General features: G+C 40.6%; 1 pseudogene across 1 annotated transcript; it reads left to right on the top strand.

Moving 5' to 3' along the window:
• Window positions 1-11,778: 11,778 nt before the first annotated feature.
• Window positions 11,779-23,419, top strand: LOC146713910 (protein NLRC3-like; annotated as a pseudogene). The gene is made up of 11 exons (XR_014918747.1): window positions 11,779-11,848; window positions 12,030-12,129; window positions 13,274-13,303; window positions 13,538-13,660; window positions 14,179-14,230; window positions 14,756-14,975; window positions 15,073-16,866; window positions 17,127-17,300; window positions 17,975-18,148; window positions 22,064-22,110; window positions 22,404-23,419. The product of XR_014918747.1 is annotated as a protein NLRC3-like (transcript).
• Window positions 23,420-24,750: the final 1,331 nt, after the last annotated feature.

Genomic DNA, 24,750 nt, shown 5'->3' with positions numbered 1-24,750 from the left:
AAAGTCAGTGGGCCCATTGACGCAAACCCAACAGGAAGTCCGCCATTTGGACGTGAAGGTGACATTTTGGCTCTAATTTTGCCGTTTCCATGCCTCGAACTTTTTCGAACTCCTCCTTGGGATTTGGTCGTATAAGCTTCATCTTTGGTCAGTTTCAACTACACACCTGGGCCATGTTAAATTGCGGAGCTTTTGAGTTTTCACAATACCATGAGGCCGTGGCGCCACGGCGAATTTCGATGACTCGCCATGAAAATCTTATTGCCTCTCATTTTGTCATACATTTTCTGACCTTGACCAAAGTGAACACATATGATAAGGCTCCACCCCTGAACATATTTCAACTGCCATATTTGACACCAGGGACAGCGCCACCTAGTGGGAACAGGAAATGTCATGTTTTACACTTTGGGGTACAGTATTGTGATGGGTGACATCTGCAGCCTCAAATTTCTCCAGGAAAGCCTTAAGGAGTTGGTCTTGGGTTACAGTGAAAACTGTGACTTTTCGCAAAAGGGTGTGACCCCAGCGGCATGGCGAACTTTGATGTCACGCCATGAAGAAACAAATTAGTATAACTCAATGAAATCCAGTCTGATCAGTACCAGACTTTACAGGCATGATGTCAGACCCGCCCTGAACAGATTGATGTGCCCATTGTCGGGAATACGGACAGCGCCACCTAGTGGGAACAGGAAATGTCATGGCTTTAATTTTGTTGTACTGATTTTCACAGGTTCATCGTGGCCACCTCAAAAGCGGTGAATATCACCATCAGTCCCTTGTGATGCTTCAGTGCAAAAATTGTGACTTTAAACTGAACGCCGCACCCTGGTGGCAACGCAGTTCACCATGAAAGATGAAGTGGCTTTTGAGGGGCTTGGAAAGTTTAAAAAGTCTTGAAATTTGGCGCACACCTCCAATGTGGTTAAGGCTTTGTTGTTATGTGATCATTTTCATTGAATATCCCAAAATGGCTCCACAGCGCCCCCTACAAAATTTCAAAATCACAGCCCCTGCTCTGTGTTTTATGTATGAGTCTGAAACCTGGTAAGCTTATAGGAGATATCAAGATGTACAAAAAAGTCTCTTGGAGCAATATCCCAAATCCAACAGGAAGTCAGCCATTTTAAAATTAATGTGCAATTTTGGCAACATTTTCCCCTCTTTTCAGTCATCGTTCTTTGACGAACTCCTCCAAGGGATTTCATCATATTGCACTATTCTTCAGTGTGTGGAATCCAAAGACCTTTGTGTTGTTAAATTGCGAAGCTTTTTACGTCCAGGGAAACGGGGTGGTTATGGCGGCACGTAGACTCTCAATCACTCGCCAAAACGCAGTAATCTGCTGTTACTCAAAAACACAATGTCCAATCTCACCCAAAGGTCGCAGGCATAATGAGACTCGAGTTCGGAAATGTTTGTTATGCCATTTGTACATAATGGTTAGAGTGCCACCTAGTGGAACGACTAGCTAATCATGAATGAATGAGTTGAAATGTTAGCTGGTGGTTAAATGCATGAATTCCATCAATGTGACATCACATTGGATGTGCTGGTTTTAGGTGTTGGGCGTGGCTCGACACGCCAGGGTGCGAGGGCCCTCATAACGCTGCTTGCAGCTTTAATTATTATTATTAGGGCCCGAGCACCGAGAGTGCGAAGGCCCTATTGTATCTGCTCCGTTTCTTATTATTATTATTATTATTATTATTATTATTATTATTCAGGCAAAACAAGGGCCTTTTTGAGGGCCTAAACATGCTCAAAAACTCATGAAATTTTGCACACATGCCAGGTCTGGTGAAAAATTTTGTATTTTAATGGTTTTACATATGAGCACTGGGAAATGGCTCTACAGCGCCACCTATGCCTTGTTAAATGCAGCCCTACGACCACATCGTTTCAGCTACATGTATGAAATTTGGCACACATGTGTATCATGCCAAGACGAACAAAAAAGTCTGTGGGCCCATTGACGCAAACCCAACAGGAAGTCCGCCATTTGGAAGAGAAGGTGACATTTTGGCTCTAATTTTGCCATTTCCATGCCTCGAACTTTTGCGAACTCCTCCTTGGGGTTTCATTTCATAACCTTCAAATTTGGACAGTGTCAACTACACCCTTGTGCCATGTTAAATTGCGGAGCTTTTGAGTTTTCACAATACTATGAGGCCGTGGCGCCATGGCGAATTTCGATGACTCGCCATGAAAATCTTATTGCCTCTCATTTTGTCATACATTTTCTGACCTTGACCAAAGTGAACACATATGATAAGGCTCCACCCCTGAACATATTTCAACTGCCATATTTGACACCAGGTACAGCGCCACCTAGTGGGAACAGGAAATGTCATGTTTTACACTTTGGGGTACAGTATTGTGATGGGTGACATCTGCAGCCTCAAATTTCTCCAGGAAAGCCTTAAGGAGTTGGTCTTGGGTTACAGTGAAAACTGTGACTTTTCACGAAAGGGTGTGACCCCAGCAGCATGGCGAACTTTGATGTCACGCCATGAAGAAACAAATTAGTATAACTCAATGAAATCCAGTCTGATCAGTACCAGACTTTACAGGCATGATGTCAGACCCGCCCTGAACAGATTGATGTGCCCATTGTCGGAAATACGGACAGCGCCACCTAGTGGCAACAGGAAATGTCATGGCTTTAATTTTGTTGTACTGATTTTCACAGGTTCATCGTGGCCACCTCAAAAGCGGTGAATATCAACATCAGTCCCTCGTGATGCTTCAGTGCAAAAATTGTGACTTTAAACTGAACGGCGCACCCTGGTGGTAACGCGGTTCACCATGAAAGATGAAGTGGCTTTTGAGGGGCTTGGAAAGTTTATAGAGGCTTGAAATTTGGCACACACCTCCAAATGGATGAACGCTTTGTTGGCATGTGATCATTTTCATTGAATAGCGCGAAATGGCTCCACAGCGCCCCCTACAATATTTCAAAACATCAGCCCCTGCTCTGTGTTTCATCTATGAGTCTGACACTTGGTAAGCTTGTGTAAGATATCAAGATGTACAAAAAAGTCTCTTGGAGCAATATCCCAAATCCAACAGGAAGTCAGCCATTTTAAAATTAATGTGTAATTTTGATGACATTTTCCCCCCTTTTCAGGCCTCATACTTTGACGAACTCCTCCAAGGGATTTCATCATATTGAAGCATTCTTCAGTGTGTAGAATCTAAAGACCTTTGTGATGTTAAATTGCGAAGCTTTTTCCGTTCAGGGAAACGGGGTGGTCATGGCGGCACGTAGAGTTTCAATCACTCGCAAAAAGCAGTAATCTGCTGTCACTAAAAAACACAATGTCCAATCTCTCCCAAAGGTCGCAGGTGTGATGAGACTCGAGCTTGGAAATGTTTGTTATGCTATTTGTCAATAATAGTTAGAGCGCCACCTAGTGGCATGACTATAATCCTGGTTGAATAAGATGAAATGTTAGCTGGTGATTAAAAGCATGAAATCCATCAATGTGACATCACATCGGACGTGCCGGTTTGAGGTGTTGGCAGTGGCTCGACGTGCCGGGGGTGCGAGGGCCCTCATAACGCTGCTTGCAGCTTTAATTATTATTATTATTATTATTATTCAGGCAAAACAAGGGCCTTTTTGAGGGCCTAAACATGCTCAAAAACTCATGAAATTTTGCACACATGCCAGGTCTGGTGAAAAATTTTGTATTTTAATGGTTTTACATATGAGCACTGGGAAATGGCTCTAGAGCGCCACCTATGCCTTGTTAAATGCAGCCCTACGACCACATCGTTTGAGCTACATGTATGAAATTTGGCACACATGTGTATCATGCCAAGACGAACAAAAAAGTCTGTGGGCCCATTGACGTAAACCCAACAGGAAGTCCGCCATTTGGAAGAGAAGGTGACATTTTGGCTCTAATTTTGCCATTTCCATGCCTCGAACTTTTGCGAACTCCTCCTTGGGGTTTGATTTCATAACTTTCATATTTGGTCAGTGTCAACTACACCCTTGTGCCATGTTAAATTGCGGAGCTTTTGAGTTTTCACAATACGGTGAGGCCGTGGCGCCATGGCGAATTACGATGACTCGCCATGAAAATCTTATTGCCTCTCATTCTGTCATAGATTTTCTGACCTTGACCAAAGTGAACACATATGATAAGGCTCCACCCCTGAACATATTTCAACTGCCATATTTGACACCAGGGACAGCGCCACCTAGTGGGAACAGGAAATGTCATGTTTTACACTTTGGGGTACAGTATTGTGATGGGTGACATCTGCAGCCTCAAATTTCTCCAGGAAAGCCTTAAGGAGTTGGTCTTGGGTTACAGTGAAAACTGTGACTTTTCGCAAAAGGGTGTGACCTCAGCGGCATGGCGAACTTTGATGTCACGCCATGAAGAAACAAATTAGTATAACTCAATGAAATCCAGTCTGATCAGTACCAGACTTTACAGTCATGATGTCAGACCCACCCTGAACAGATTGATGTGCCCATTGTCGGGAATACGGACAGCGCCACCTAGTGGGAACAGGAAATGTCATGGCTTTAATTTTGTTGTACTGATTTTCACAGGTTCATCGTGGCCACCTCAAAAGCGGTGAATATCACCATCAGTCCCTTGTGATGCTTCAGTGCAAAAATTGTGACTTTAAACTGAACGCCGCACCCTGGTGGCAACGCGGTTCACCATGAAAGATGAAGTGGCTTTTGAGGGGCTTGGAAAGTTTAAAAAGTCTTGAAATTTGGCGCACACCTCCAATTTGGTTAAGGCTTTGTTGTTATGTGATCATTTTCATTGAATATCCCAAAATGGCTCCTCAGCGCCCCCTACAAAATTTCAAAATCACAGCCCCTGCTCTGTGTTTTATGTATGAGTCTGAAACCTGGTAAGCTTATAGGAGATATCAAGATGTACAAAAAAGTCTCTTGGAGCAATATCCCAAATCCAACAGGAAGTCAGCCATTTTAAAATTAATGTGCAATTTTGGCAACATTTTCCCCTCTTTTCAGGCATCGTTCTTTGACGAACTCCTCCAAGGGATTTCATCAGATTGCACTATTCTTCAGTGTGTGGAATCCAAAGACCTTTGTGTTGTTAAATTGCGAAGCTTTTTACGTTCAGGGAAACGGGGTGGTTATGGCGGCACGTAGACTCTCAATCACTCGCCAAAACGCAGTAATCTGCTGTTACTCAAAAACAAAATGTCCAATCTCACCCAAAGGTCGCAGGCATAATGAGACTCGAGTTCGGAAATGTTTGTTATGCCATTTGTACATAATGGTTAGAGTGCCACCTAGTGGAACGACTAGCTAATCATGAATGAATGAGTTGAAATGTTAGCTGGTGGTTAAATGCATGAATTCCATCAATGTTACATCGATCGGACGTGCTGGTTTTAGGTGTTGGGCGTGGCTCGACGCGCCGGGGGTGCGAGGGCCCTCATAACGCTGCTTGCAGCTTTAATTAGGGCCCGAGCACCGAGAGTGCGAAGGCCCTATTGTATCTGCTCCGTTTCTTAGTATTATTATTATTATTATTATTATTATTATTATTATTATTATTATTATTATTCACCCCAAACAAGGGCCTTTTTGAGGGCCTAAACATGCTCAAAAACTCATGAAATTTTGCACACATGCCAGGTCTGGTGAAAAATTTTGTATTTTAATGGTTTTACATATGAGCACTGGGAAATGGCTCTACAGCGCCACCTATGCCTTGTTAAATGCAGCCCTACGACCACATGGTTTGAGCTACATGTATGAAATTTGGCACACTTGTGTATCATGCCAAGACGAACAAAAAAGTCTGTGGGCCCATTGACGCAAACCCAACAGGAAGTCCGCCATTTGGAAGAGAAGGTGACATTTTGGCTCTAATTTTGCCATTTCCATGCCTCGAACTTTTGCGAACTCCTCCTTGGGGTTTCATTTCATAACCTTCAAATTTGGACAGTGTCAACTACACCCTTGTGCCATGTTAAATTGCGGAGCTTTTGAGTTTTCACAATACTATGAGGCCGTGGCGCCATGGCGAATTTCGATGACTCGCCATGAAAATCTTATTGCCTCTCATTTTGTCATACATTTTCTGACCTTGACCAAAGTGAACACATATGATAAGGCTCCACCCCTAAACATATTTCAACTGCCATATTTGACATGAAGGACAGCGCCACCTAGTGGGAACAGGAAATGTCATGTTTTACACTTTGGGGTACAGTATAGTGATGGGTGACATCTGCAGCCTCAAATTTCTCCAGAAAACCCTTAAGGAGTTGGTCTTGGGTTACAGTGAAAACTGTGACTTTTCGCAAAAGGGTGTGACCCCAGCAGCATGGCGAACTTTGATGTCACGCCATGAAGAAACAAATTAGTATAACTCCATGAAATCCAGTCTGATCAGTACCAGACTTTACAGGCATGAAGTCAGACCCGCCCTGAACAGATTGATGTGCCCATTGTCGGGAATACGGACAGCGCCACCTAGTGGGAACAGGAAATGTCATGGCTTTAATTTTGTTGTACTGATTTTCACAGGTTCATCGTGGCCACCTCAAAAGCGGTGAATATCACCATCAGTCCCTTGTGATGCTTCAGTGCAAAAATTGTGACTTTAAACTGAACGCCGCACCCTGGTGGCAACGCAGTTCACCATGAAAGATGAAGTGGCTTTTGAGTGGCTTGGAAAGTTTAAAAAGTCTTGAAATTTGGCGCACACCTCCAATGTGGTTAAGGCTTTGTTGTTATGTGATCATTTTCATTGAATATCCCAAAATGGCTCCTCAGCGCCCCCTACAAAATTTCAAAATCACAGCCCCTGCTCTGTGTTTTATGTATGATTCTGAAACCTGGTAAGCTTATAGGAGATATCAAGATGTACAAAAAAGTCTCTTGGAGCAATATCCCAAATCCAACAGGAAGTCAGCCATTTTAAAATTAATGTGCAATTTTGGCAACATTTTCCCCTCTTTTCAGGCATCGTTCTTTGACGAACTCCTCCAAGGGATTTCATCATATTGCACTATTCTTCAGTGTGTGGAATCCAAAGACCTTTGTGTTGTTAAATTGCGAAGCTTTTTACGTTCAGGGAAACGGGGTGGTTATGGCGGCACGTAGACTCTCAATCACTCGCCAAAACGCAGTAATCTGCTGTTACTCAAAAACACAATGTCCACTCTCACCCAAAGGTCGCAGGCATAATGAGACTCGAGTTCGGAAATGTTTGTTATGCCATTTGTACATAATGGTTAGAGTGCCACCTAGTGGAACGACTAGCTAATCATGAATGAATGAGTTGAAATGTTAGCTGGTGGTTAAATGCATGAATTCCATCAATGTGACATCGATCGGACGTGCTGGTTTTAGGTGTTGGGCGTGGCTCGACGCGCCGGGGGTGCGAGGGCCCTCATAACGCTGCTTGCAGCTTTAATTATTATTATTATTATTATTCACCCCAAACAAGGGCCTTTTTGAGGGCCTAAACATGCTCAAAAACTCATGAAATTTTGCACACATGCCAGGTTTGGTGAAAAATTTTGTATTTTAATGGTTTTACATATGAGCACTGGGAAATGGCTCTAGAGCGCCACCTATGCCTTGTTAAATGCAGCCCTACGACCACATCGTTTGAGCTACATGTATGAAATTTGGCACACATGTGTATCATGCCAAAACGAACAAAAAAGTCTGGGGGCCCATTGACGCAAACCCAACAGGAAGTCCGCCATTTGGAAGAGAAGGTGACATTTTGGCTCTAATTTTGCCATTTCCATGCCTTGTACTTTAACGAACTCCTCCTTGGGATTTGGTCCTATAAACTTCAAATTTGGACAGTGTCAACTACACCCTTGTGCCATGTTAAATTGCGGAGCTTTTGAGTTTTCACAATACTATGAGGCCGTGGCGCCATGGCGAATTTCGATGACTCGCCATGAAAATCTTATTGCCTCTCATTTTGTCATACATTTTCTGACCTTGACCAAAGTGAACACATATGATAAGGCTCCACCCCTAAACATATTTCAACTGCCATATTTGACATCAAGGACAGCGCCACCTAGTGGGAACAGGAAATGTCATGTTTTACACTTTGGGGTACAGTATAGTGATGGGTGACATCTGCAGCCTCAAATTTCTCCAGGAAAGGCGTAAGGAGTTGGTCTTGGGGTACAGTGAAAACTGTGGCTTTTCACGAAAGGGTGTGACCTCAGCAGCATGGCGAACTTTGATATCTCGCCATGAAGACACAAATTAGTATAACTCCATGAAATCCAGTCTGATTAGTACCAGACTTTACAGGCATGATGTCACACCCGCCCTGAACAGATTGATGTGCCCATTGTCAGGAATATGAAGAGCGCCACCTAGTGGGAACAGGAAATGTCATGTCTTACACTTTGTTGTACTGATTTTCACAGGTTCATAGTGGCCATCTCAAAAGTGGTGAATATCACCATCAGTCCTTGATGATGCTTTAGTGCAAAAATTGTGACTTTAAACTGAACGGCGCACCCTGGTGGCAACGCTGTTCACCGTGAAAAATGAAGTGGCTTTTGAGGGTCTTGGCAAGTTTATAGAGGCTTGAAATTTGGCGCACACCTCCATTGTGCTTAAGGCTTTGTTGTTATGTGATCATTTTCATTGAATAGCGCAAAATGGCTCCACAGCGCCCCCTACAAAATTTCAAAACATCAGCCCCAGCTCTGTGTTTTATGTATGAGTCTGAAACCTGGTAAGCTTATAGGAGATATCAAGATGTACAAAAAAGTCTCTTGGAGCAATATCCCAAATCCAACAGGAAGTCAGCCATTTTAAAGTTAATGTGTAATTTTTGTGACATTTTCCCCTCTTTCCAGGCACCGTTCTTTGACGAACTCCTCCAAGGGATTTCATCATATTGAACCAATCTCCAGTGTGTGGAATCTAAAGACCTTTGTGATGTTAAATTGCGAAGCTTTTTACGTCCAGGGAAACGGGGTGGTTATGGCGGCACTTAGAGTTTGAATCACTCGCCAAAAAGCAGTAATCTGCTGTCACTCAAAAACACAATGTCCAATCTCTCCCAAACGTCTCAGGTGTGATTAGACTCGAGCTCGGAAGTGTTTGTTATGCCATTTGTACATAATGGTTAGAGCGCCACCTAGTGGAACGACTAACTAATCATGAATGAATGAGTTGAAATGTTAGCTGGTGGTTAAATGCATGAATTCCATCAATGTGACATCAGATCGGACGTGCTGGTTTTAGCTGTTGGGCGTGGCTCGACGCGCCGGGGGTGCGAGGGCCCTCATAACGCTGCTTGCAGCTTTAATTATTATTATTATTATTATTATTATTATTATTATTCACCCCAAACAAGGGCCTTTTTGAGGGCCTAAACATGCTCAAAAACTCATGAAATTTTGCACACATGCCAGGTCTGGTGAAAAATTTTGTATTTTAATGGTTTTACATATGAGCACTGGGAAATGGCTCTACAGCGCCACCTATGCCTTGTTAAATGCAGCCCTACGACCACATCGTTTGAGCTACATGTATGAAATTTGGCACACATGTGTATCATGCCAAGACGAACAAAAAAGTCTGGGGGCCCATTGACGCAAACCCAACAGGAAGTCCGCCATTTGGAAGAGAAGGTGACATTTTGGCTCTAATTTTGCCATTTCCATGCCTCGAACTTTTGCGAACTCCTCCTTGGGGTTTCATTTCATAACCTTCAAATTTGGACAGTGTCAACTACACCCTTGTGCCATGTTAAATTGCGGAGCTTTTGAGTTTTCACAATACTATGAGGCCGTGGCGCCATGGCGAATTTCGATGACTCGCCATGAAAATCTTATTGCCTCTCATTTTGTCATACATTTTCTGACCTTGACCAAAGTGAACACATATGATAAGGCTCCACCCCTGAACATATTTCAACTGCCATATTTGACATGAAGGACAGCGCCACCTAGTGGAAACAGGAAATGTCATGTTTTACACTTTGGGGTACAGTATAGTGATGGGTGACATCTGCAGCCTCAAATTTCTCCAGGAAAGCCTTAAGGAGTTGGTCTTGGGTTACAGTGAAAACTGTGAGTTTTCGCGAAAGGGTGTGACCCCAGCAGCATGGCGAACTTTGATGTCTCGCCATGAAGAAACAAATTAGTATAACTCAATGAAATCCAGTCTGATCAGTACCAGACTTTACAGGCATGATGTCAGACCCGCCCTGAACAGATTGATGTGCCCATTGTCTGAAATACGGACAGCGCCACCTAGTGGCAACAGGAAATGTCATGGCTTTAATTTTGTTGTACTGATTTTCACAGGTTCATCGTGGCCACCTCAAAAGCGGTGAATATCACCATCAGTCCTTCATGATGCTGCAGTGCGAAAATTGTGACTTTAAACTGAACGGCGCACCCTGGTGGCAACGCTGTTCACCATGAAAAATGAAGTGGCTTTTGAGGGGCTTGGAAAGTTTAAAAAGTCTTGAAATTTGGCGCACACCTCCAATGTGCTTAAGGCTTTGTTGTTATGTGATCATTTTCATTGAATAGCGCAAAATGGCTCCACAGCGCCCCCTACAAAATTTCAAAACATCAGCCCCAGCTCTGTGTTTTATGTATGAGTCTGAAACCTGGTAAGCTTATAGGAGATATCAAGATGTATAAAAAAGTCTCTTGGAGCAATATCCCAAATCCAACAGGAAGTCAGCCATTTTAAAATTAATGTGCAATTTTGGCAACATTTTCCCCTCTTTTCAGGCATCGTTCTTTGACGAACTCCTCCAAGGGATTTCATCAGATTGGACCGATCTGCAGTTTGTGGAATCTAAAGACCTTTGTGATGTTAAATTGCGAAGCTTTTTACATTCAGGGAAACGGGGTGGTTATGGCGGCACTTAGAGTTTCAATCACTCGCCAAAAAGCAGTAATCTGCTGTCACTCAAAAACACAATATCCAATCTCTCCCAAACGTCGCAGGTGTGATGAGACTCGAGCTCGGAAATGTTTGTTATGCCATTTGTCAGTAATAGTTAGAGCGCCACCTAGTGGGACGACTATAATCATGGTTCAATGAGATGAAATGTTAGCTGGTGGTTAAATGCATGAATTCCATCAATGTGACATCAGATCGGAGGTGCTGGTTTTAGGTGTTGGGCGTGGCTCGACGCGCCGGGGGTGCGAGGGCCCTCATAACGCTGCTTGCAGCTTTAATTTATTCTTTGATTTTTTTTTTTTTTACTTTATTTGGTCAAGTTTGTGCATACAAACACACACAAACACACAGACAGTGAGCACACAATAAGTAAGAAAAATCAAGTTACAGAAAGCAAATATAAAGACTCATTTACACCAAAGAGTGGGGCTGTTACCGAGATGGTGAGCTCAGGTAGAGAGAAAGAAAACTGCGTCTGAGCCAATGACCTGAGATTGGACACTGAATTATTATTAATATTTATAAATTTTCCAGCTTACCTACATCAACATTTCTAAGTGTGCCAAAGAGACACATAAACATGAGCTCATATTAGTTCCTATTACAGAGGATCATATGTTTTTGTTTCAAGGTCAACACACACACATAATTATTGTTATTTTTTACTCCTCTTTTACTGATGTCTTCAAACTTTACTCATAAAACCAAACCCAATAATATCTGTGTGTTTCTTCAAAGTTGCTGAAAACTGAACAGAAGCTGTAGTGAAAACAAACAGAGGAACAAACTCGCTGATGTAACCTGATCTCAGGCAGCCGGGCGTGACGGCTGTGTTTGCATATGAAACTACACTCGGTTCTTTGTCCTGTAAGAGCTGATGAAAAAGGTAGAGTGAAAGAAGGACACACGGCAAACGTATGTATTTTATCTTTCATTTATTTTTACTGTAATTCTGTGTCTTCTGTCCTGCTACAAATGAATTATTAGCCAGTCAGCTATCTGGTGAACGTGGTTAAATATTTCAGTCAGTGCACATCATCATGTGAAGCTAAGACCAAATCAGCTGATTATATGGGATAATGTTGTCCTCTGAAAGGGGCTCGTGACCACAAAACCTTTGAGAACCTTTTTACTGGACTGAGGAGGCTGAAGGTTTCCCACTGCAGGCAGAACAGACTCTGTTGGAAGGACTAAAGGTGAGACATGAACCATGAATTTGGTGTTTTGTGTTTTCAGACAATCAGATGATGGTTTTATGTGCTTTGACAAAACTGTTAATGCCTCTGGGTGATGAGCTCTCTGTGTAGTTTATCATGTGTCTGATTTAGGTGGCTGGATCATTTCTGACTTTGTCAGGACGCAGAGCCCTACAGTTCTTAAGATAATTATTATTCAATTAAAATGTTTTACGCCATTTAGTAACTGCATAATTTATGTTTAGTTGTTCAAACCCTTTACTTGATGGATGAAATTCAGTAGCCAGGGGCAGGAAATTCAGCAAAACATCAGAACAAGGCAGTGTTTAACCAGTTTAACCAGTTTAACCAGTCTAACAGTGTAGGCGTGTCATCAGTACAGTGAGCACCTGTATTCAAATCAGTAACGTATAAGAGAAAAACAAGGAAGTGAGCTACAGAATAAAACACACTGATGGTGGACATTTGGTGAGCTTTGAATCGTTTAATTAATTAATTTATTTATTTTAATTAAAAATGTTTTTATTGTATTATTTTAAGATGTTTCTTTAAATCCTGCAGTGGTTACACACAGTCTAAGAATGAAAGAAAAGCTGAGACAGCTGAAGAAGAGCATGATTTCTAAAATGTGTGTTATGTGATCTACGATGTGTAGCAGGAAAATACTTTTACTTAAGAGTCAAACTACTGAAGCATAAAGTGATGAAGTAAGACAAAACCTTAATAGAGAAAGAACAGAATCAGATCTTATCCTAGTGCAGACAGCAAAGAGCTGCAGACAGACAGTGTTCAGGAAGATGATTAAAAAGTGAATCTTTGATCTGATTTATATCATGTATGTTTTTTTATTTGTATTTTTCATTATTTGTTTTCTATTTAATCTCCTCTTTAAAAAGTTTAATCATCACAATGATTGTTTGTTGACTCTTTGATTGCCAGACAACAAAGCTCACTTTATTTCAGATTTTTTTTGACAAACAATGAAACCTTAATTATAATATAATATAATATAATATAATATAATATAATATAATATAAAACTGTTATTATAATTAAACAGGTCACCACCTTATCGCTATCAAATATCTCAATAAACAGAAAAAAATAAAATCTGTGTTTTATTCTCACTTTTCTCTTCCATCAGGTGACTGCAGGTTTTTACCAACATGGAAAGGTATCACACAAAACCTCACATTATCTTCTTGATGCAAACTTTGTCGCATTATCTTCACTGCTAAAAGAACAAAAACAGAAGTGATTTCATACAACATGCAGTAACTCTCTACAACAAACCTGCTCTCTGTTTTGTTCATTCAATTTAACCCTGCAAAGTTTATCCAGTACTTTTTGTGTCTGAAGGCGAAAAATGTGATTTCCCTTCCTGATGGTCTTTTTCTCTGTTCACCAGGATCACTGAGACACCAGATGCCCCTGAACCTGAACCTGGAACCAGCTGTGTGTCTTTGAAGAGTGATCTGTCAAAGGATAACATCGTGAACTTTAAAGGAACAAAATCTGCTGCTGCTGAGGAGTAAGACGTTTCACATTTACCTTACAGCTCTGTGGTACACCTGGCCTCAGTCCTGAGATTAAAGAGCTCCATGTGTAAGACTGACAGGCTGCTAATTCAAAGTGTCATCATACAATTTTTTAATGTGTATTTTAAGTTTCTTTACTCAGAAAAAAACTTCAGCTGCTGCTGTAAGATGCTTTTACTTGCTGCTGGTATTTTAAAAGGCACAAAGGTCAAATTTAAAATGAAACACTTCAACACAACAACACGAATCTGACTTTTTTAATGTGATGATGCAATGTACAGGAGATATCCATAATATGGTCATTACAAGAACAATGGTACAGAACCATCACTGACCTGTTAGTTTTCGACTAGTGGAGTCCAATAAATAAGTCTATAAATTAACATAATAGGTTTGTTACAGCACAGTTGTGCTTGTTTTAATCAGGAAGATCATCTAACAGTAGAAGAAGAAATCTGTGGCTTGTATTTATGTGCAAAATGGTTCAAATGTCTTCATGTTGTCTCCACAGAGCTGATCAGGAGAGTCTGCAGCACCAAACTGATCTGGACTCAGTATTTAAGGTTTGTACATGTACACCAACCTCTGTTTGTAATTATTTTCATGTTGCACAGTCCAATATTCATCATAAAATAATGGCAAAATATCAGAAGTAATTCAACAGTGAATTAATTTTTTACTTACTTACTTTACTTACTTTACTTTTCAAAACAAAGTTTCAGCATAACTTTATAACACGACCTGGAAATAAGGTGCAAGTACCCTGTACTTACGTGGAATTTGCAGGAAACTACAGGGCACTAAGATGTAAGATGGGAAAATGTACCATGGAATAACCAAGTACTTAAAATTATTTAATTTGATTTATGTTATTATTTTATTGTTTCCTGTACAAAACTAACTATAATAATTATTTTAATTGAGTATTTTAATTATATATTTTTTTTCATTGTTTCCTGTAAAATGAACATACGTACAGGGTATTTTTTTTTCAAATTGAAAACAAACACAAAACAAATCTGTGAAAATTTATTTTTACAATGAAGATCTGATTTTCGTTAATTCAGGTTGTGTCATTCATTTTCCAGATGCTGGAGGGAAACATTATCACGTTTGTGAAGAATGAACTAAAGAAGCTGCAGAATGAGCTGAATCCAGATTATTCAGAGTGTCAGAGGGATGAAGAGGTGGTGTTGGACAGTGAGGAAGAGAAGCAGAGAAGGAGCAGCAGACAGGCATTTCTGAAACTTGCAGTTAACTTCCTGAGAATAATGAAACAGGACGAGCTGGCTGACTGTCTGCAGAGCAGTGAGAGGATTTCTCTTCATAAATTCAGTCTTTACAGGAATGAAATTATCACATTTTCTATAATCATCACACTCATGTTTCTGGTGCTTTCCTGTAGAAAATCCTGATCCACTTTGTGAGAATACTTTTAAATGTAACCTGAAGAAGAAGTTCCAGTGTGTCTCTGAGGGGATTGCTAAACCAGGAACCCGAACCACTCTAAATGAGATCTACACAGAGCTCTACATCACAGAGGGAGGGACCGGAGAGGTCAACACTGAACATGAGGTCAGACAGATTGAAATGTTTTCCTGGAAACCAAACAGACCAGAAACATCAATCAGGTGTGAAGACATCTTTAAAGCTTTGACTGAAAGAGACAAACCAATCAGAACAGTTCTGACCAAAGGAGTGGCTGGCATCGGGAAAACATTCCTGACACAAAAGTTCACTTTGGACTGGACTGAAGACAAGACCAACCAGGACATCCAGTTCATGTTTCCATTCCCATTCAGAGAGCTGAATTCACTGAAGGATAAAAAGTTCAGCTTAGTGGGACTTATTCATCACTTCTTCACTGAAATCAAAGAAGCAGGAATCTGTAACTTTAAAAAGTTCAAAGTTGTGTTCATCTTTGATAGTCTGGATGAATGTCGACTTCCTCTGAACTTCCACATCACTGAGATCCTCACTGATGTTACAGAGTCCACATCAGTGGATGTGCTGCTGACAAACCTCATCAGGGGAAAGTTGCTTCCTTCTGCTCACATCTGGATAACCACACGACCTGCAGCAGCCAATCAGATTCCTGCTGAGTATATAGACATGGTTACAGAGATCAGAGGGTTCACTGACCCAAAGAAGGAAGAGTACTTCAGGAAGAGACTTAGAGACAAGGAAGAGGCCAACACCATAATCTCTCATATCAAGACATCACGAAGCCTCCACATCATGTGTCACATCCCAATCTTCTGCTTGATCACTGCTGCAGTTCTAGAGAGCGTGTTAAAAACCAAACAGGCTGGAGGAAAGCTGCCCAAGACACTGACTGAGATGTACATTCACTTCCTGGTGGTTCAGACCAAACTGAAGAACATCAAGTATGATGGAGGAGCTGAGACAGATCCTCTCTGGAGTCCAGAGAGCAGGAAGATGATTGAAGCACTGGGGAAACTGGCGTTTCAGGAGCTGCAGAAAGGAAACCTGATCTTCTATGAATCAGACCTGACAGAGTGCGGCATTAATGTCAGAGAAGCCTCAGTGTACTCAGGAGTGTTCACACAGATCTTTAAAGAAGAGAGAGGGCTGTACCAAGAGAAAGTTTACTGTTTTGTCCATCTGAGCATTCAGGAGTTTTTAGCTGCTCTTCATGTGCATCTGACATTCACCAACTCTGGTATCAACCTGCTGGAGGAAGAAGAAACAGCCTCAGTGCAGACTGATGAGTCTTCAGTAAGACAGTTCTACCAGAGTGCCGTGGACAAGGCCTTACGAAGTCCAAATGGACATCTGGACATGTTTCTCCGGTTCCTCCTTGGTCTTTCACTGCAGACCAATCAGAATCTCTTACAAGGCCTGCTCACACAAACAGGAAACAGCTCACAGATAAATCAGGAAACAGCTCAGTATGTTAAAAAAAGATGAATGGCGCTCTCTCTCCTGAGAAAAGCATCAATCTGTTCCACTGTCTGAATGAATTGAATGATGACTCTGTAGTGAAGGAGGTCCAGCATCAACTGAGTTTAGGACAACTGTCTAAAGTTGATCTCTCTCCTGCTCAGTGGTCAGCTCTGGTCTTCATCTTACTGTCATCAGAAACAGGTGTGGATGAGTTTGACTTGAGGAAATATTCAGCTTCAGAAGAGGCTCTTCTGCAGCTGCTGCCAGTGGTCAAAGCCTGTAAGAAAGTCCAGTAAGTATCCAGTTTAATCCTGGCAAGATATTGCTTTAACCCTCTCAAGGCAGGCGTTGCAGATTTGCAACACTTAAAAGCTAACAACCTGATTACCCCACATACATATTTTATATGTATAAAATTTTTTTTTTACTCAGAAGTACCACTGCAGGTATTCTTTTGTGTATTAGCAACAGAAACTTAATTTGAGCCTGAGAGAGTTAAAGTGTTTATTTGAAATGGTTGCAAAGTTCACTGATATACTGATATGTTTCTAGGTTGAGCGGCTGTAACCTCACAGAGAGAAGCTGTGAAGCTCTTTCCTCAATTTTAAGTTCTCAGTCCTCCAGACTGAGAGAGCTGGACATGAGTAACAACAACCTCCAGGACTCAGGAGTGAAGGTGCTTTGTGTTGGACTTGGGAATCCACACTGTATGCTGGAAACTCTCAGGTTAGCTGACTTTTGTTTCAGGAGATTTGGATATTTCACAACAACTGTCATTATTTTATATATTTAAGACATAGGTGTCAAACTCTGGCCCGCGGGCCAAATTTGGCCCGCAGCCTACTTACATTTGGCCCGCGAAGCCATACCAAATTACTATCAGAGCTGGCCTACTGGTATTATACAGCTAATATATATATTGTTTAGTATTAAGCTTTGCTTGTTCCATATTCAGTTTTTCAGCAAAAAGTGTTTGAGTCCAAAAGAAAAGATTCATTCTTATATCTGGAGGAATAAATATATTTCAATACATATTAACGTTAGCCCGCGACTTTGTTCCAGTTTTGAATTTTGGCCCACTGTGTATTTGAGTTTGACACCCCTGATTTAAGATGTTGTTTCTCTGCTGGTGTAAGCTCTGAAAGAGCACAGTAGAAGAAAAAGACACACACACACACACACACACACACACACACACACACACACACAAACATAACTTTATTTATGTCTGTCCATCATAGTATAAAATAAAATGTAATAATATTTTTTCCATGTTTTTAAACAGAGTCCTTAAAAGCCTTTTTCAAAACTACTTTAACTGAAATCAGAATCTGTTCATATGACTGCATGTGCATCATCAAATGCAGAGCAGTTCCTTACATTGTTGTATGTGTTTTAAGGTTGTCAGGCTGTCAGATCACAGGAACAGGCTTCACCTCTCTGGCCACAGCTCTGCGCTCCAATCCCTCCTTTTTGAAAGAGCTGGACTTGAGCTATAATCATCCAGGAGACTCAGGAATGAAGCTTTTGTCTGCTCAACAGCAGGATCCACATGTGAAACTGGACATACTCTGGTAGGAAAACAGGAAATAAAGCTGAAAATATATTTTTTTCTCCAACATTTTGTAAGGAAGAGCAGATATTTACTTGAATTCATTTAAGGGTTTATTGTAACCACTGACCTGATGGCCCGTAATATAGTCTGTATGTCCAGTCAAATGGGCAACTGTGTGGCTGAATGACTCAGAACCAATCACAGTAAAGCTCACCTGTGAGTCAAAATCACAAAATCAATCATCTCTAACATTTTCTTGTCTTGCTGGTCAAAGGTGGTGCTCAAACATAACCCAGCTGTCACAGTCTTTGCCAAGCAGTTGCATACTGTGATATCATTCACAATAAGTGGTCATCTTGTTGATCTGCTTTGGCTCAGAGGGTGAACAGGCGACCATATGCCGTATGGCCGGAGAGCAGTAGGCCTGGGTTCAAGCAGCCTTTTGCTGCATGTCTTTTCATCTTTCTCTCACCACTTTCCTGTCTATCTACAATATGTCTATCCAATTATGGACAAAAAAGTAAAGTAAGTGATAACCTTAACTCTAAGTTTACCTTAACCTTTAATTCAAGAGAGAGGCACAACTGACTTTTTTCAAATTAGTTTTTGCTCTGTATCAGATCGATTATTTTCTTTGTTTCCAGACTGCCAAGTTTTGAGAAAATAATTGACTAAAAACAAATAAGGCTGGGATCATGATGAGTTAGGCCTCAAACAGTGTTTAAAATCAAATGAAATAGGCACCCACAACCTTATGACTGTATGACCTTGCAACCTCATTAAGGTTGACAATTGAGATTGTGCATTTCAATAAAAGATTGAGGTATTTACCCCAATCACATCCCATCAGGATTCATCATCATTGCCCACGAGCGTTGCTCTCTCTCATTGTGTGTAAAGGTCGGCTGTGTGGCAAGATTAGTTAGACCCAAAATGCAGGACATGAGAAACAAGGTGATTAAAAGGAAGCTTTATTGCTGAGCTTAACAAAATACAAATTAAAGTTGCTCAGGAAATGCAGAAATACACAAGGAGGAATACACAGCTTGAGGGAGAATGTAACAAATAGCTTGGGATGGGACCCTTGATACTGATGTTTGAAACTGTGTCGATCTTATGAAGTTCAGTTGTTTTACTACACTGCTTTAAAGTGTTGCTCACAACACCAACATCACATGACCATCGTGTTATAGGCCTTCTATGGGGTCTATTTTATACAGAAAAGTAGAGACTGGAGACATAAGTTGTGGAGGCTCTTCCTTGTCTTTCTATTACACAGAATTTTATACCATTGTTTTCTGTTCATTTATACACACGTTCCTCTTTCCTTCAGTCATTCCTCTTGTGACAAAAAACATCATATTCAATCAGGTTCACATGTTAAACCCACTTGGTCGCATTGTTTTTTTCACAAGTATAGATCTACAAAATAATGATCTTATATCAGTCTCCTTATTTACAATAAATCTGTAACTAAATCCTGCTTCTGTCCAGCTTCAACAATATCTCTGTGCAGTAATATTAGCACTGCGAATAACCTGCTTATTATAACTGTTACAAACTCTTTATACCTTAAAAGATTAAACACTATATTTGCAAACAATAAACAAACATATTCTATAGTTGTCCAAAAGTAAATATAAACCAGTCTATTTACATTTAGCAATATAATGAGTAAGAATGAGGTTATGTTGAAATCATCAACTGTAAAACTTCTACTAACATCAGGTTAAAATGATGTCTCAGAGCTACATGTGCTACGAAATAAAACAGATGTAGTAAGACCCACCACGTCTTTACACTACAAGTGGAATTGTGGCTCCCATTACAACTGGCGGGAAAGTTTGCTTTCTCTTGATCTATGAAAACACACGTTCTTACAACAGTTGTGGCCTTTAAATCAAGACAGAAAAGGGTTTCTTGCTCTTATATGTGCATCACAGTTAGTTAACTCAAACTACTAACCTGTTTTCATACAGAAAAGTAGAGACAGGAGACAAGAGTTGTGTTCAGTCTGCAGGCTCTTCGTCAACTGAGGTAAGAGCGTTGCAATGGCCTGTCGCACTTACAGCTACTCGCCTTTTGTGGCGATGCCACGCAATTTTCATAACCTCAACTGAAAAGTGCAATACAGCAGTGAACCAAAGGCTTTTACATCAGTAAATGTTTCCAGCAGATTACAACTGTGACCATACACTTGTAGGTGTCACAATAGCCAAGTGAGGTTTTGATGTGTTTAACCCTGACAAGTTCTGACAAGTGTCTTTGTCATAGTTCTTGGTCTGCGATGGGGGGTTTGAGTTTATTTTGGGATTGTTGACACTTTACTTTATTAACCTCTTAAGCCCCTTAAGCCTAACTGATCTCCTGCCTTTTGCCCCCGTATCAAGGGGCGTTGGGGTTTAAGAGGTTAAGATGATTTAGGTTTGGGTTTTAGTTTTCCTAATGTCTTTACATTTATTCATGTGTCCCCCAGTCATGTCTTTGTGTTTCATCTCGCTTTTCTGTTCCCGTTTTCCCCTCCATGTGTTTCTTTCCATGTCTCCTCTGTCTGTCATGTCCATCCATGTGTCTTTTCCTCAGCCATTATGTCTCTTTGCCTGCTCTGTGTCCCTCCCTCTCCCCCTCTCTGTCTCTCGCTCACTCCCTCTCCCTCCAGGCCTCGTCTCCCTTAGTTGTTCCCATGTTTCTCCCCTTGTGTACTATCCTTTCTACCTAATCTGTCATGTCCATCCCTGTCTGTTTTCTCCCCCGGCCCCTTTGTCAAGCCTTTGTCTCTTGGTCTGTGTCTCAGTGTGTTTCCTGTTTTATTTTGACAATCTCAAGTTCTGTGTTCAGTGTGTGCAGTTCTGCTTCCTCCTGTCAGATGACACCTAATTCGTTCCTGCTGTGTTCACCATGTTTTTCCACTAGAACAAGTGGGCTGTTTTCCGTTATTTTGCAAATGTACTGTTTATAAGGTTGGTGAAACCTGCAGTCAGCTGAGACTGAAGAAGTCACATGGATGGGTGACAAAACGTTTCTCCCACTGAAAACGCAAAGTCCAGATAAACAGAATTGATTTTTTGATATTATGTAACCCTTTTGTTTCATTTCCCTTTATTACCAGATGTATTGCCATACATGCCAATGTTTTGGGTCAGATTGTTTTCTCAGACTTAGTCTCAGTCTGGAGCCCCAAAAGGTTGATTCTGTTCACCTGGATGTAATGTTTTCAGTGGGACAAATGTTTTGTCACTCATCCAAGTGACTTCTTTAATCTGAGCTGACTGCAGGTTTCCCCAACCTTATATACAGTTCAATGCATAATGACTGAAACTAGCACATCTGAACAATAGGCTGTGAGGAGTTTCCCACTGAAAACGTTACATCCAGATGAACAGAATCAACCTTTTGGGATTTACTTACCTGGATGATTGAGCATGCATCAAAACATCTCAGTCTGGAGCTTACGTGTACCGTTACACCAATAAATGCAGAACCACCCTAATCTTTGGAACAGGATTGTGACTTTCCTACTGTAAAGAAAAAAAAGTGAAGCAAGTAGTAGTTATTTATGCAGAGCAGATATAGTCATGTGAGAAAATTAAGAATTCTTCTTCAAAGTTCCTCTTAAGTTATTTGATTCCTACTCATGGCTAGTGTGAACTGTTTTGCACCGTGTCATTTATACAGGATTTTGGCTTTTTATTTACACGTCTAATTGTTTTTCAATTTGCTCAGGTTGTATTTAGGTAATTTAAGAACCTTGTACAGACCAGTTGGTTTCTTTTTTAAAAAATTTACTTTGATATATAAATCCATAGAACTGAAAGTGCATTATCGTTTTCATTTTATTATGGGATAAAAGGAAACAAGATTATTTCTCTAGAAAAGATTACTCAGACAATATAAAGGCATGTTTTCACACTAAAAGATAAAGTTCTCATTTCAGTGTGGAGCCTCAAGGAGTCCAGTGGATGAGACCAGGTCTAAGGAAATGTGAGTATTTTTGATGTATCAGTTCTATTTACACCATGTTGTACTGTGTTCACATTTTTTACACTTTAGTTGTACCTCTGCCAAATATATGTAATCATGAATTTTACAAAAAAGTTACATATCTTCTTACTTACTTACTAAGTAGAAACCAATTTCTGATGGTAACACACTCTTAAAAAATCAAAAACTTTTGCATACCGGATCTTCTTCATACATTAACATGAAAACCATGCAAATAAAATTAAAAGTGTTTATTACAGACCATTTGCACTGTGTCTCACTGTCCCCTTTAGATTTCTGTGACCTGACGCTGGATCTAAACACAGCACACAGGAACCTCAAACTGTCTGACAACAACAAGAAGGTCACACAGGTAAAAGAAGACCAGCTGTATCCTGATCATGATCATAGGTTTCATCACTGGCCTCAGCTGCTCTGTACCAACAGTCTGACTGGTCGCTGTTACTGGGAGGTTGAGTGGAGTGGAGAAGTTCAAATCGGTGTCGCTTGTGTAGGAATTGGACGGAAAGGAGACGGCGATGACAGCAGGTTTGGAAGGACTGATCAGTCCTGGAGTTTCTACTGCAGTGATGATGATGGTTACTTAGGAAATTACAATTACGCATCAATAGTGATCGCTGTCCCCTCCTCGATTGTCTCTCACAAATTAGCAGTGTATGTGGACTACCCTGCAGGCACTGTGTCCTTTTACAGTGTCCTCCCTGACAGACTGATTCACCTGCACACTTTCAACACCAAATTCACTGAAGCACTATATGCTGGGTTTCAGCTAAAGTCACCTGGTTCCGCTGTCTCTCTCTGTGACGGCTCAGAGTGAACTTACTGCGACAAGACACATTCTCACATTAGTGTGGAGCACCCAAAATTTAGTAATACATGTACAATGACAATAAAGAGCTATTCTACTCTATTGAGCTTCATTTGTTTACCAAAAATGCTTCTAGATAAATTATGACTTTGTACTTTGTTTAGTTTTTTTTAACTTTCATCTACTGCAACTACTTGACCTGTTAAAGGTTAAGTTTATCTTTGGGATGATGAGCGAAATGCATCTCTGGATCCTCCAGTATGGTGATGCTAGAGCAACCAGGTGTTTTTTGTTTTGTTTTGTTTTTTTAATAATAGGCAGTGAAATCTCAGAGCATTCTCATTCCCAACACACAACATACCGATGATTTGTCACATAGCATTGATATGTTACGTGTTGTATAAATGCACACTTCATGTGTCAATTTGTATTTTATTCATACATTTGTTATCACAAGAATAAAATCTGTGACAGAGTTTCTATTCGTGTGTTTTATCTGTGAACATGCATGCAAACTGATATTTAAAAAAAGAAATGAAAAAAATCAAACTATTCCTTATTTATTTATTTTTTTACAGATGCTTATTATTATACTTAAAACCTTTAGAGTACATTTTCTAACCTTTAACCAAAAAGTAAAATTATGGAGGACATTTTCACATGATGGCCTTGATTTACCAGCAAAAATATACTTTTAATTTATCTAAATAAAGCAAACCCTCACATATTCATGGAAATGAAAAACTAGAAAACAGCTGTCAGTTTAGAAAAAAAGAGAGAAGCTACTTGTTCCTCTGTTGCCAGAAGAGGTCACTACAGTGGGTGGTTCAACATGTTTGACTTTGCTGAGTTTTACACATGATGCCCTCCCGGACCTAAAATCAAAAACAGTTTCGCACTAATGGTAAATGGACTGATTGTTACACAGCACTTTGCTACGACCCCAAAGCGCTTTAAACAACATGTCCCATTCAACCAAACACTTTCTTCTATGCTTTTATCTAACCCCTAACACGGAAGCATTGGAGAGCAACTTGGGGTTAGTATCTTGCACAAGGATATTTGGCATGCAGACTCGTGTAATCAGGGATCAAACCACCAACCTTTCAGTCAGTAGACTGGCTCTACCTCCTGAGTTACAGCCACCACTGAAGCCTAGCCTAATAACCTGTTTTAGAAGAAGCTGGTCAGGATAGTATGGATTTGTTGGCATCTTCACTTAAAAAAAGGCTGGTTTTATAAATGTAAATGTAGAGGAGTGGAGGCTGATGTAAAAGTACACTGTGATACAGCTCTGAGGTATTTTAAAAGCAACTTATGTATAACAGTAGCAGCAATCTGCAATGTGCACCTACTTTCTATATGTACATAACTGGCCTATTATTTACCAAACAGATTGAGTGAAAGTGCTATAAACAAACCCAAAGGAGCTAGTATTGTTATCTTATGTGTAACTTTGAGGTCACGTGATTTGACCCATGACCTATTTTTTCTCTTAAGGATAGCGATACAGTGATATGTGCCTGTGTCGTTGAGTCTCAGATGACTTAAGAAGACACTCAAGCCATCCGTTCCAGGTGAACTGAATGATACTGTCATCCTCTGTAGTGCTCATCTGGATACGCCTCAGTGTTAGTCTCACTGTTATAGAATAAACATGTGTTTTCCTTTTCATATTCATTAGGTCTTTTTGCAGGAAGTCAGGAGGCCTGTTAGTGTTGACATTTTGAGCCATGTTATTGTGATGTTGCTCTTTTGCTCAGCTTTGTAGACCTATTCTGCACTCAGTGAAATTAGCCTGATCTGCAGAG

The sequence above is a fragment of the Copadichromis virginalis genome, linkage group LG3 (genome assembly GCF_057382275.1).
Source record: "Copadichromis virginalis isolate Kocher_CV1m ecotype Utaka linkage group LG3, C_Virginalis_male_GT1.1, whole genome shotgun sequence".
Classification (NCBI taxonomy): domain Eukaryota; kingdom Metazoa; phylum Chordata; class Actinopteri; order Cichliformes; family Cichlidae; genus Copadichromis; species Copadichromis virginalis.
Note: the sequence above shows the minus strand (reverse complement) of the source record. Positions and strands in the feature narration are given on the sequence as shown.